The sequence below is a fragment of the Cupressus sempervirens genome, chromosome 10 (assembly GCF_028749045.1).
Source record: "Cupressus sempervirens isolate cs-2001-9-10 chromosome 10, ASM2874904v1, whole genome shotgun sequence".
Taxonomy (NCBI): Eukaryota; Viridiplantae; Streptophyta; class Pinopsida; order Cupressales; family Cupressaceae; genus Cupressus; species Cupressus sempervirens.
The window spans coordinates 653090623-653105443 of NC_143127.1; the positions used below are offsets into that span (position 1 = coordinate 653090623).

Sequence of the window (14821 nt, forward strand, 5' to 3'; positions counted from 1 at the left end):
GAGGGAAAGGTCTTTAGTAACATGGAAATTAGAAATACTCTCAGTTCAGTTTATCAAGCTGAATAGCTGAATTTGATGGTGGCTTTCAGGGCAATCCAACCCTATTGGAGATAGCTTTCTTCTCCATGATGAGAATGTTTGCTTTTCTAGAGTCAAGATCAATTAAAAATCTGAAGTGGAAACGGAATGAAGGGGGTCATAATGTCTGGATGCAGGTGTGTGATTGTACAAGGCAACTCCCAGATTATAATTCTGGGGCTTGATAAAGGTTCAACTATAAATTGGAAGCTTAATAATGTGATTTCAAAGGTTTAAAAGTTTGGTCAGAATCTGGAGGTGGTCTTCTCTGTTCAGTGATGTGGAAAAGGAAACAGGTGTGCAAATTTTCTATGAAATGCAAGTATAGATCTAGTGACTTTGTCAGTACTAAAAAGTGATAGGCCCTATTCCTGGAAGAACTTTTCCACCTTTTGGTCTTAGATAATCCCTCTTAAAACTCCAAACTTTCCATCCCAGATAGATACCACCTTTTGGCACTCTCCCTTGTCCTTTATGGTTCAAAAGTGGCTTTGCCTACATCCATGAGACACCTAATCTCCACATTATTACTCCTATCATTAATGAAGGTGCTCACATGAGGCATAGTAGATCAACTTAAGTGCAATTATCAGTAATGAATGGTTAAAAGGACAGCTCCCTTTTACCTAGCACATGCAGAGGCAAGTTCTTTAGGAAGGTTGGTTTCATTCAGAATGTCAGCTAATTTCTCTGAACTTGCCTCAGGTGGTTGTCGGTCAGTAATAGGTTAATTGATAAGGTGATTTAAAGATGAAACTTCCCGTTCCACTGTCAAAAGAGTAACGATTTGAATTATCAATCATGGTGGTTTTGTATTGGACAGAACCTTAAGACACTTTCCTCATTCACATTTTTCATTAATAATGTCTTGGGCAGGGATGTGCTGACCTACACAAAGAAAGCCAAGTCTCATGCTTAAATTGAGAAAAAAATTCAAGAAAACTTGCAGTCAAGGGTGGCAGACTCGGAAGTGCGGGTCTAAATTCTTTAACATTTGTTTTTCATTGGAGAAGGAAGGTCTTGCTCCCCAAGACTGACGCCTAGCTAGGAGTCCTTGGGATGAAATAGGAGCCCTTTGGAAGGAAATCAAGTTGGCATACAGCATTAGGAAGAGCTGATAACATTTGTAAGGATTTTTCTACATGTGTTAACAGACTTAAGGTGGTGCACCAAGATGGTATTCTGAGGGTGGTTGGCTTGTCTATGCCCCCACCTCTCTAAGGGCAGGGAGGTGCCCATTAAAAGCACTACCTCTACTTGGAATCGAGGGTGAAGATCCACAGGGCTGATGAACCAGAGAAAGAACTGAACAGTGCTAGTGTAGGTGGCATAGTAAGTGGTGCACCAGAATGAGGAGGTGAACCATTCGACCAGCAGCTGCAAAAAGTGGAAGAAGGTGATCAAGTGTGCAGTAGTGCAAGAAAGCATGGGGATCCTGTCTTCAAATTGAGGGCTGGTACAGCAAGGATGTATCAACAGCACTAAGACAACTTATAGTGGATTGCAGGTTTCTGGCATTTGGTTGACCTGGATACTTCTCCTTTTTCAGATCTGTGTTTATAGTAATACCATATAATTGTTGTTGTGTAAATAGACCAACCAGGCTCAAATTTAGTAGCATCTGTAATTTTAAATTTTGTGAGAGACGGACACAATAAAATCCTCAATTTGCAAATCAAAAAAATTATACATCAACAAAACCAGACAACAATCTTAACTGCCACATGCTTTTAGCTGCAGCAGGTGTTGTCCTTCAGTTGGAACATAATATATAAAATATGTGGGACAAGTTTTGTGAAACACTCCATCAGAAGACCTAATGAGCAGAAGTTTATATTCATGGAGAGATAAAGTTGCAAGATCAGAAGGCAATTACTAACAATAGACGTTAAAATTATTGCTGAACAATGGATAGAAGCTACTGTGTTTTCAGTTTTTATCCAATTTCAGCTGAGTGTAGCAGGACAGAAATAACCAAGCATAGGTTCCTCTATAGAGGGGTTTTGGAACACGAAGGCTACTACCCCTTCCATCTCTGCTAATTTCTGTCAAGTTTACACTCACGTGTATACTTTTGAATGCAGATTTGCACTTTTATGTGTTTTATATTAAAAATTTAGGACTACCGGATAGAGTGATCCATCATGGTACCTATATGCAAAAAGAAGATCATTAGCTAAGTACTACTGCAGTCTACCAATATCTAAATTATAATTATGCAGTCTTTTCATGAATATACCTAAAGGCTAAAGCAAAACCCATAAGTGACCATTGCATTAGACAGTCATGGTAGAGCAGTCTATCATTATCAATCATGATTCCTGTAGCACAATGATACATCATTGTCAATTCTAGTGCTGTACAGTAGTACAAATATGGACAGCTATACCATAAGTGGCCATTTTGTTAGATTCCCTTTGCACTTATATCCACTATAGTACCGCTACACAGAGAAAGAGTGTCAAGCTGCTGCTCTGGTCAGGTGAAACAAAATGGACTTTTATGTTGAAAATCAGAAAAATGGCAACCTAACACATGTGAAGATTGTAATAAGAATGTCACCAAACTCTTAATATGTGGAAAGAGAACAAAACAATTTTTCTCTCCAAATTAACCTTTTGATACGAAGATCCATCTTCCGAATGCCATTCATAAAATATGGCTATTGTATAATGACCATTATCGTAGGACAGCAAGATCATCAAACTGTTATTTCAGCTTACTAAACTCTAATTAGGAAATCTTATTCTGAATGCCTAAGAAACATGTGCACATTACTATTAGGGCCACTATCGTTGCAACACTAAATTCAAGGGCAGTACATTAGTGCTCTGACTTAGTAAACTATAGAGAATTGCACAATAGATATGAACGCCACAAAGCATGCGGTCACTATATTATGATTACGGTGATGCAGCACCGCATTCACCATCAAATCACTGTTCCGGCCTGATTAGCCCTTAATATACCGAGCTTCGCTTTTGTCGTGTAAAACCCTATCATAACACAGAAAGGCATTCTAATAAATGCATTTAAAGTGCAGCAAGATCGTCAAAGTTCTTATCTGGCCTATTCAACTCTAAATATAGAATCGTGTCTTGAATAGACGTGAGGAAACTCTCAAAATACGTGTGGATTTTGTGCCAAAAGCCAATGCCGCAATCTACAAGAGAGTGAACTCCAAACTACTGTTCTGCTCTAATGATTTCTAAGCATGGAGTCCTATTATAAAATGACCCACATAAGCCGATCGGCTACTAAGATCATCATCGTCGGCTACTGTTATAAGATCAGCATCAGACTACAATTCTCTCCTAATTACAGTTATTTATGTACAGAGGCCGCGTAACTCTGCTACTCTCCCCTAATGAACCTCTAAAAACGGAGTACACTCCACACAACACATGCTATTCTCCCTTAATGCACTGATCAATAGTACGTGTAGGGCCCCGCAGTTAACAAACAAATGTGAAACTAGTTTTCTGGCCTACTAACCTCTTAACAAGTATTGTCTTGAAAATGCCTCCCGCTTACAGATGGGGACAATATATTAAATCAGCGTAATATAGAATCGTAGCTTTCTTGTCTAATTAATCACTAAACTTGAAATCCAGTATTAAAAATTCAATTCATAAACACGGTCACTCTACTAAGAGCATCTTTACAGTAAAGAAAATTCATCGAACTGCTAATCTGACCTAAAAACCTCTAGATATAATCTATCAAGAAAAAACCCAACCAATCCCCATAAGTACAAGTGGATAATCTAATAAAACCATAACTCTGCAAAAATAACAGAATGATGCAATAAGCGCCATTCCCAACTCCTAATCCTCAATGTGAATCTTGTGACCCAAAACAATCAAAATTAGCAGATCCATGGCCAAACTTCGCGAAAAGTGCAGAATAGAATAAAAGAAAAGATCAATCCCTGGCAAATATATGATCTTACTACCAAAATGCAGGATACAGGCTCGAAACTTACTAGCATTCAAGATCCAAGATCTGATGAAGAAAGGCTCCTTCGCAATGTTTCTCAAGATTTTGCTATAAACCTTCAACTGTAGTACCAATTAAAGCGAAAAAGAAGTAAATGAGTATGGTGGAGTCCAGAAAAGCCTGCATCCGCCCAATTTAATTATGGTCCATCCTCCCGTCCCAAGAAAAACCACCGTCTTCGCCAGTAGATTGTTTACTATTCTCTCCCCGCTTTACTGTCGATAAATTGTATATTTAAAACACAGATATAAACATTCAGCGGCAACAATTTGGTCCCTCTTTTACGGACACGTAACATATCTGGCCACGTGCATGAGTATTGTGTTGAGGTAAATTACGGCCAGTTAAAAAATAAAAATAAAAACGTGTGGCAAGTGAATTTTAGGAACATGAAGAATGAAAGTTAAAATATTTTTACCCAGACCATATCTAAAGTGAGATTTTATTCTCCTTTTCAATGAGTATGTTTGGATTTTTCCTTTTATAGTCACGGTACTAATGTTTTTGTTTACCCTCCATGCTAATTTGTGCAAGTCCTCCTTGCTAATTTGTGCAACCCAAAAAAATACTAAGTTCTAACATTCAACAAACTTTATATTTTTTAATTAATTTATATTGATTTATTACCTTTTTCTAATTGGTCCGTTGCATTTTTGGTGTGGTTTATTTTATTTTTCCATTTCAAAAAATACAATATTTTCTAACATGCATTAATGAATTCATTAATTACATCTCTATCTTTTCCATATTTGTGACAAATTCATTATTAATTACAACTTTACCTTTTGCATATTTGTCACAAGTTCAATTATATTTCTAAAAAAGTCATGTTTTTATCTTCCACAAAAATAATATCTTATCAATATTAATATCACAATTTTTAGTTTTCAAAATAGTTTTTAAAAATGCTAATATATTTTAAATTAGTTTTATATAAATCAATAATTATTAAATTTTAATTTTTTATTAAAATATATTATTGCTATTAAGAGTTGTATTGATGTATATATATAGAGAGAGAGAAAGAGAGACTTTAGTATATATTAATTTAAAAAAATTAAAAATAATTAATTTCTAAATTTAACTTATGTAATAAAATTTTTTTAAAATTAAATTTCTTGGTTAAAAACTTATTAATTCAAATCTCGTGATTTTACAATTGATTACATTAAGTTGTATATTTTTATACAATGGCTAGTCGCCACATTATCCTATAAAACTAAAATTTAAAATATTAATTAAAAATCTAAATTAAATTTGCTAAAATTTATAACTTCTCTTTTCAAAATCAGCTCTTGTTCTATTAGGATTTCTTTGCCAAGCAAACCTTTATAGCATAAAATTAACATATATATTAAATTATAAATAAATAAAACATATAGATATCATAGCTTAATTTTTTTTATTTAATAAAACTCGAAGTTTAGGTGGTGGGGTAAATATGGAGCTGAGTTGGGAGAAATTGAAAAAGGGTTGAATAGCAACGTGAATTTTAGAATTATAGAAAAATGTTTAAAATGATATATTGTTATTAGAGGTATTTGTAGAGTTGTAAAATGTATTATAGAAAGTAATGTTTAGTAGAAGTGTGATTGTGATATTTGATTGAATAAGAGATGTTGAAAAGGTATTGATTGCTATGTGTATGTTTAATTAATGAGTGGATGAACATTACTTTTGATTTTGCTATGTTATGTTAAAATCTTACAAATATTGATGGTTGAAATCAATAGTGTAGAGACTAATTTTTTTTTAGTAAATAAAAGTAGTTGAAGTTGTGAGCTATGTTCTTATTTATTTATTTTTTGGAAAAAAACAATTACAATTTGAACAAGAGCTATATCAAGTCCCGCCTATTGCTAAAAAAAAGAGTTAAGAGTTCAAAAAAAATTGCATAACACATGTCATACTTGTAAAAAAAATTAATAATAATATCACAATCTATACAATAAGTTCTTTAAACCTTTGAATAAAATATTTTTAAAATATGATATATATATATATATATATATATATATATATATATATATATATTTTATTTTTATTTTTTTTTTATTTTTTTTTTTTTGGTGGAGGTTAATTTTTTTAAAGATAGAATTTATATGAAATATATTTATTGAAACATAATATTAATCTTTATCTCTATATTATCTAAAAGGGAAAAAATACTAGCAAAAATATAACCAACCAACTCTAGAAAAAGACAGAGTATTTAAAAAATAAAAATAAAATAAGATAACTCAAGAACATTACAAACATAATAATATCATAAATTATATTGAATTTTTAAAAGAAAAAAAGAAAAAAACCACTACCAAAAATACCACCAGCCAATTAGAAAAAAGAAAAAACTTTTAAAAAATTAAAATTAAAATAATATAACTCAAAAATATTATAAATATAATTTAATATTTTAGAATGCATTTAAACTAATTGTAGAAAATGAGGTGAAAACATAAGTCTCGCCTATATAGGCGGGACTAATAAAACAATAATAACACTATTGTAGGAGCAACTATAGAATGACAAATAACAACAAAAAAATAGAAAAAAGATGGACATAGGCGGTTATAGCAGCTACTACATAAAAGAGTATGCATCTTATAGTTCAAATCGAATGAGACTAAAGTTTTTGATAGCCTTTTTACACATTAGTTTGTTTCTTGAAAATTGTGCACCTTGAAAATATCTCATCTAAAACTAGTCTTAGAGGAATTTTTGAATAAATCTCATGTCATATATGTAAATTGTTTTTTCGCTATTGGTAAGTGTTATTTTTTTTGGGTAGCCTTTTCTTTTTTATGTCAAGCATTGAGAAAATTGTTTATGTAGTTGTTGGCATAATGCATGGGTTATTACATGACTTTTGCATATCAACTCAATGCTTGAATGCCAAAGTCATACACTTACATGCATTCTTTTGCATGTTAATTATTTTCCCATTTTTTTATCAGCATTTCCATGGCTACTCAAACCAAGAATTGTTTGAGTTTCTAGAGTTAATATCATTTCCTCTTTAGATTAAAGAAGACTCTTCATATCTTAATAGTTTGATACATCTTCCATAGTGAAGGTTCTTTCTATAGGGAAAGCCAAGTAAATTTAATAAGATCTCGCAATCAAATCAATTATGTCATTTTTCTCACCTGTGTTCTCTATAAACTTGGTAGCATCTTCTGCTAAAACAATAGTATAGTGACCATAGGACCTACATGGTTTTTATTTTCAAGATAACGGGGGTGGGAGAATAAAGTGGAGAAGTGAGGAAGTTCCAAAACATAAGAAACGAAGAGACTTCCACTAGGCGTGCCTTGCAAAATAAGACAATTCTTCTACGTCTCTATTTAATATTGATGCCTTTAATATATTTAGTAAAAACTTTACTGCTTTTCAAAGCTCCTCCCTCTTGAAGACTATAATTTTATCACCCTTATATGGAAGGCAAGAACATCACATGAGTTGCATTCATGTAGTATGGAGAAGTGGGTCTATGGTTTGGAAGAGAAGCTACCCTAGTGGCTTGCAAAATTATGAAGGCAATGGGCACAATGGGTTTATGCAATTTGGCAGCTTCTATGTTGCAATCCAATAATCCTCCTCTTATCGTATCTTTCATTTAGGCTCAGCCAAATACTTCTATGACCTTTTTACATGTAATGATTTACATGTTGAGCTCATTTTTTAGGTCCTTTGTTTAGTATCATTTTATAGATGCATATTGACTTTTTTATTCTTCTATTAAAAGAATAATATAGTCTAATGTAAATATTAAAAAAATAAAACCATTATAGTTGAAAGGATGATGCAGTTTTTGCTTCACTATCTGCAATTGTTTATTTTATAAGATATTAATAGAATGTAGTGGTTGTCCCAAACTAGTACTAAGAGGGGGGTGAATAGGTTTGTACTTTAAAATTTGTTAGTTAAGCTACAGCCTTTTAGAACTTAAATACAAGTTGCTTAAACAATAATATAATGATAAAGTAGCACCATGGAACCATACAAACTCACACAAGAAAGAATACATCAATGACACAAGAAATTTTATACGTGGAAACCCTCAGCGAGAGGATGAAAACCATAGTGGGAATAATATACCCACTAGCCTTTTATCGCAGATAAAAGGTTGTCTTGTTAAAGGCTATAGATGTTCTTTCAAAGAATACATCTAGTTAAGAACATCGTAATCTGCTAGGATTACAATAAGCTTGTAAAAACTACCTTGTAGGAGGATTTACAATACTCTTTCTAGGAGGTAAGTTGTTAGAGGATTTACAAATTCTTATAAATGAAGCATGCTCGATGAAGAGCCTACAACTAGTCACAACAATATGAAAGAAAACTAAGTAGCAAATCTAGAAAGTGGCACAACATGCCTTCTAGATCTTCTTGTTCAAACTTTGAAGATCCTCTAATCTCCTTTGTAAGTCTTGTTTTGTACTATGATAGGCATTTGTAGGGAAAATTTGTGAATTCTAGCTTATTGGATCATTATCATGGACATATCGCCAGGTGTTGGAAAAGTTGAGAAGAATCTCAGCAATGAGCGAAATGAACAATTGAGTTTTACATATTACCTTGCTCAAACTAATATTAATTTTGCTCCTACATGCTCTTCAAATGGTTCATCTTATGTATTCCCAATGCATGATGTAGATAGAGAATACATTTAGTTGATTTAAAGTTCCTAGTAAGAGTCCAAGTGAAATTTATCTTGATGTCGAGAGTACAAATGGAATTACTCATTATCAATCTAAAAAGCTATGTAAGGTTTTTGAATTACAACTAGGGTGATTAATGGATCTAAAGGCAAACTTCAATTGTTCTCTGCCAAAGAGATTGCCAAGTATAGACATATGGCTATGTCTGACAAACATGCTTACCAATATATGCATTTGTCATTGGTTAGAATTGGAATTGAAGGCCATTATAGGAGGGTATTACTTGTAATTATCCTAACGATGCTTAAAGATGATAGGCATTTACGAACTGATGATACTCTTCTTGGCACTATATGTGATAGTATGGATAATGGTCCCATTATATTTGATTCATCATTGAATTTTTTAGTTATCTTGTAGGATGATAATCTTAATGATGTCCTTTCCTATAAATTCAAAACCATAAATTTATTCACAAAGAAGGGATTCATAGACTATATCATGTATTTTATTATTCACTTCTATTTGTTCAATACTACCATGCCCTTTATGGATGATCCTCATAGGGACCTTCCCCTCAACAAGCAATTTTCTACCATCTGGACCTCTTCTAGTACAACATCTCAAATGTGAGCTCCTCGTAATATCAAATGTAAGGATATCCAATATCCCAAAGAATGGTAGATAAAATTGTTTAATGAAGACCAACAAGACTGTGCAATTGTGAGGCATTTCTATTTGCGAAACCCCAAGCTTTGCTATTATTAGTTTTGTTGAATCAAAGGATCCAATACCAATACATCCACCTACCAAGAAAAATCACTTAAGCACCTTATAACCTCCTCAACTTGATAAAAGACAATCCTTGGATCCAGTTTGTTTGATTGCTTTTTATTTAGAAATTGATGATTTGAGATGGCTTTAGTGTGACAACTATCCCTATAGGTTTCATCTTGACCATATCTAAATACTTTCTACTAAACCTATTTCCATTCTAGATTTTAATCTAGCATATTCAGAAATCCATGAATCTGAAACCTCCCATGATGCATCTCATATTCATGGATTGATTCCTAAACTTTGTGACTTTATGCATATTGATGAGCCCCAAAAATTATATATTCCCTATTGGCCACAACATATTTATCCCATGGGAGATGATATCCTCTCTAGATCTAAGTTGCCTAATTGTACAAATCTTTGCATGTGCAAACAACTTCTTATTTCCATTGGTGATCATGTTTCTTAACAATTTTTTAGGGGGGAAAGGGAGACACTTTAATAGGGTTATAGGTCTCCACTCTTCCAGGCTACTAAGCCATTCAAATATGTGTGCGAGGGAAAGAGGATAATTTCCAAATATGATTCCACTTATAATCCAAATTAGATTAGCTAGGACCCAAAAGAAGAAGGGTGCTAATACCAAATTTGAATTATGAAGAGGAATGAAATACAAGGAGATACTCTCTTTGGCCCTTATAGGATAATGTGTAAGTAAAATTGAGCCAATTGCATAAATAATGTGGATCTAGATGCTATGTATATACAATCATCCCAATTAAGATATAGATGTGCAGGAAACAAAATATAAAAAACTCACCTTGAAATATGTAGAGGAAGATGTATTTTAGCTTTGAAAGTCATGGATCTGGGCCTATTTCTAAATATCTAACTAGGGTTTCTCACATAAAATGACAAAAGGAAAAATCCAAAAATCATTTGGCAAGATGGCAAAATGGACTAGGTCGACCTAAAGGAAGGACATCTTTCCACTGAGTTGATATAGTCCAATGACACTATAACAAAGTTCTCCAAAAATCTCCTGTAGAGTTATTTCCATATCTACATGTGAAATCTTGATATCCTACTTCTACACATAGAAAATGAAGGGTTTTTGTTGTTGGGTTGGATGAGGCCTTGCCTTAGTCAAGCCCAAGGTTAAGGAATCAACTGTAAATAAGAAATGTAAATGTAAATGACTGAAAAATAAGATAAATATTCAGATTTAGCTTTCTTAAAACCCTTCTCAATAAGGATTTTGTTTGTAATGTGTTGTAGATCTCGAATTAGGTATAGGAATGTAGGGTATCTCCACAACTTGCAATGGATTTTCCATAATCCTGTCATGGTGTCATGGATGTAAGTGTGCATCAATGAAGATGATAATGAATGCTTCAATGCAGATCTCCTCCCTTGATGACCAACAATAAGTTAGATCTTGAAGAGGAAATTCCCACAAGAGATCCTTCAATGCTAGATAGAAATATCCTTGTTGGACTACTTGATTATTCTTGAACTCCTTGGATGCAAAACACAAAAATATTAACTTGAGAGCATGGGATTGAGATTTGATATCTTGATTATGAAAATTAAGCCTTCAATCCTCCTTATATATGATTTTTTGGTCAGAAAAACAATACAAGTTGATTGGAGATCACAATACAACTAATTAAACCCTTGAGGCCTTTCAGGCTCCAAGCTCTGAAATCATTGTGGACTAGTTTGGCCTAAGTTGACCTATCCTAGAGATCAGGTCCAAGATGGCAAAAAAAGAAGAGGTGATCACAAAAAGAAATAGGACAAAAAGTGGATGAGGATAAGATAAAATTACATCGAGCACGAGTAAATCTATGGTCCAAGAAAGGCATTATGCAAAGGATGTTAAAAGGTCTTAAAAGGAAAGTGTATCCATTTTAAGACGGTAAAACTTTCTCAACTTTCACAGTAGAAGTTTCAAGCCCAATAGATGCAACATAACCATGATGTCATTACTTGCTTAATCATTCTTGAAAAACAACTATCTGATTCGCACTTTCAATTTCTCCAAGCTAACCTTGCCACTTTGCATGCTAATTATCGTGACTTTAAGGCTAAAGCAGAAGCATGGTGGGAAGGACAAAATAAAGCCAATTCTAACATCTTACAAACCTTGATTGTGATCTCTAAAAAGGTTTCCCAGACTCATCCCAGCACTTCCATGTATTTTCCTTTGGGAGCCACCAACATGGAAAATTGAAGAACATTCATGATTTCTCACTAAACTAATCCATAGAAGAGAAGCACCCTAGTCTCTAAAGTGATGGGATCCATCCATAGGTACCTATACAAATATTTCCACATAGCAACAAGTTCTCATGATCAATATAAAGAACAAAGATGGCAATGGCAATCAAAGTTCATTCTATAATTTACACAATTTTAAGGCCGAAACTCCTCCATGGTCAAATTTTGACTCTTTTGATCCTATCAATAATCTTAGGAGTATTAAGGTTCTAAGAGCATGGACTTAAAATAATATCAATGCAAATCCAATAGTCCCACCAAGAGAATATATTTTGTACTCTTTAAATGGAATGATTGGATTGGCTAGAAAAGCATGGGATAGATTAAAAATTTAGTATAGGAAAGACCTATTAGCAACAGGATTAGATGCAATATGTAATCAGTTTATTCTCATGTTTGTTGGACATATGGATGTCATTCAATGCATGACATACAATAATTTTATGGAAGCTAAGTGTTGTGATCTCACCTAATTAGATAAATACTTCAATGATAAATATCAAAATATATATATATATATATATATATATATATATCCAAGCATGAGCAAAATCATGATGCCATGTATTTTACATTTTTTAAGAGCTTTGGGAATAAGCTTGGCAACTATTACTTGAAATAGTATTTGGAAAACTTAGTTCTTAGCAACTATATAATGACATATATTACATTTCCTCACATTTGCAACTTTATTATTGAAGTGAATAGGGAAATTTGTTAGGACTATAAAAAAGAAAAGCTTAAAGAAAGGATAAGGTCTGTCATTGCTAAATATGTATGTAGCCTATATTAGCATGAATGTTGATGATACTACATTGGGGGAGTATCCTAAGCATTGGAGAGTATTGATATGTTGCATTCATGACTATGTTTTTCATTGATGTCAACATAACATTGTTTCTATAAAGATTGGCAGAGTAGCAGACAAAGATCTTGATGGTACAGACAATGGTTTGATTGTTTGGTCATGCATAGTTATGGACATGTATAGCACAGTGTCCTAATGACGTGGTCAAGTGCGCAGAGTCTAAGTCAACGGCATATACAAATTGTACCTAATTTACAGAGAGCAATTCAAAGATAGAGTATTGGAAAAGTAGTTCCTGATAATTGTTGTCTACCTTACATTTGAGATGTAATGAAGTGATGCACAGTTAGACAATGATAAAGGACAATCAACTGATGACATCAGAAAGTGCGCAAGTCTTAGTATTGCAAGTGTGAAGTTTTGTATAGACTATGAGCCAACAATGCTATTGGAATTGTAATTTAATTAATTGGGAAAGCCTCAAGGCTGACTCAAGGGATTATTATGAGGATATGGTATAAAGGAAAGATGCTTTCCTTGATTGTAAAGTATGTGTTGAAGTATTGTGATCATTGTTCAAGTGTGAATTGTGAAAAGGAGTAGAGTACTTACTGAATGCGTATAAGCAATCCAAGGGATTATTGGATATGCAGTTCGAGATCTGGTTACAAGATCTGAAGGAGTAGAAGTCTAGTTGATAGGAAAAAGATAGAGGAAGGAAGTACATTTCAGTTCTATTATTTTGCAAAGAAGAGTACAAAGATCATTTGGACAATGGGTTCATTGGTCTTGCCCTTGAAGCTATTTGGGTAGTGGATCCAACTGTCTTCCACAACTCCTAACAGGGATTCAAAGTCTCCTAATAGGAACTCATATGTACTAAATGTTTTAACAGACTCCTAACAGGGTCTATCCTCTAACAAGGAATATTTATATTAGGACATCATCTTGTGGGTACCATCCCCACCTGGGTTTTCCCTTTGATCAAGGGTTTCCCTAATTAACATATTTGGTGTTACTATGTATGAGTATATTGTTATGGTTTCAGTTTACATTACTCATATGGTTAAGATTGTAGTTGGATAATTGATTCACCCCCCCCCACTCTTAGTTACATCAGTGGACTATATATTGTAACAATTAGTATCAAAGCTTCTAGTCCTTGAAGGAAAAACTTAAGAATTTTGGGAGATCAGTGGTGAGTTATTTCAAAAAGAATAGTCCCAAGTTTAATGGAGGAATTTTGTCACCCAGAAGATGGAGCTTCTTGGTGAGGGATTAGAATTGTGTACAAAATTGAGCATTGAGCTTTTGAATAGAGACATAAATACAGATAGATCCAGATCCAAAGAAGACATGGAGATCAAGGAAGGTATTGATCTGATTATGAAAAGGGGGCCAGCAGGTATGGAAATTTTTACTTGTTAGACTTGTAATGAATTTGGTCGTTATGCATCTAAATGTCCTAAAAGAGAGAAAAAGTATAAAGGGAGATTTAACCCCAGAAGAGATAGAGATAGAAATTGTTTATATGCAAATGAAGATGAAGAATCTAATGAGAAAGGTCAAAGTGAGAGTGATGATGAATTAGGATTTGTGGCTATAGAGGAAGATGATCTTGATAGAGAAATTAGAGAAGAAAGAGCTCTAGTTACCCAAGTAGAAAATAAGTCTGATTGGATAATTGACAGTGGTTGTTCACATCACATGAGTGGTGATATGAATAAGTTTGTTGTTAAATTTAAGAATCATGATGGAGGTATTGTTAGAGTTGGTAATAATGCAACCTGTCATATAACAGGAATTGGATCCATTACTCTTGATGGTAAAACTAACACTATTGATGTCTATTTTGTTGATGGATTGAAGCATAACTTATTGAGTGTTGGAAAGTTGGTGGACAATGGTTATCAGTTGCAGTTTACTAAGAAGACCTACACTATCAAAGACAACGATGGTAAGATGATTGGAATTGGCACTAGATCCATAGGTAATGTATTACAATTGAATCCTACTAAGATAACACATTTGGTAGCTAAAGTGGATAACAGTTGGTTGTGGCATAGAAGATTTTGTCACATAAATTTTGATAACATTGTGAAGGTTAGTAGCACTTTTGCTTTCAAAGATTTGCCTAATATTGTCAAGCCTTTTAATGTTGTGTGTAAGGAATGTATCTTGGCTAAGCAGGAAAGAAAGTATCATTCCCTAG

At 33.4% G+C, this 14821-nt stretch overlaps 1 protein-coding gene across 2 annotated transcripts in view; it reads right to left on the reverse strand.

Moving 5' to 3' along the window:
• Nucleotides 1-4296, reverse strand: part of LOC149535523 (S-adenosyl-L-methionine-dependent methyltransferases superfamily protein) — a 29179-nt gene extending 24883 nt beyond the window's left edge. For both annotated transcript variants that reach the window (XM_089803117.1, XM_089803118.1), the window contains exon 1: nucleotides 4064-4296. The gene's annotated coding sequence lies outside the window, so the exon portion shown is untranslated. The remainder of the gene's footprint in view (nucleotides 1-4063) is intronic.
• Nucleotides 4297-14821: the final 10525 nt, after the last annotated feature.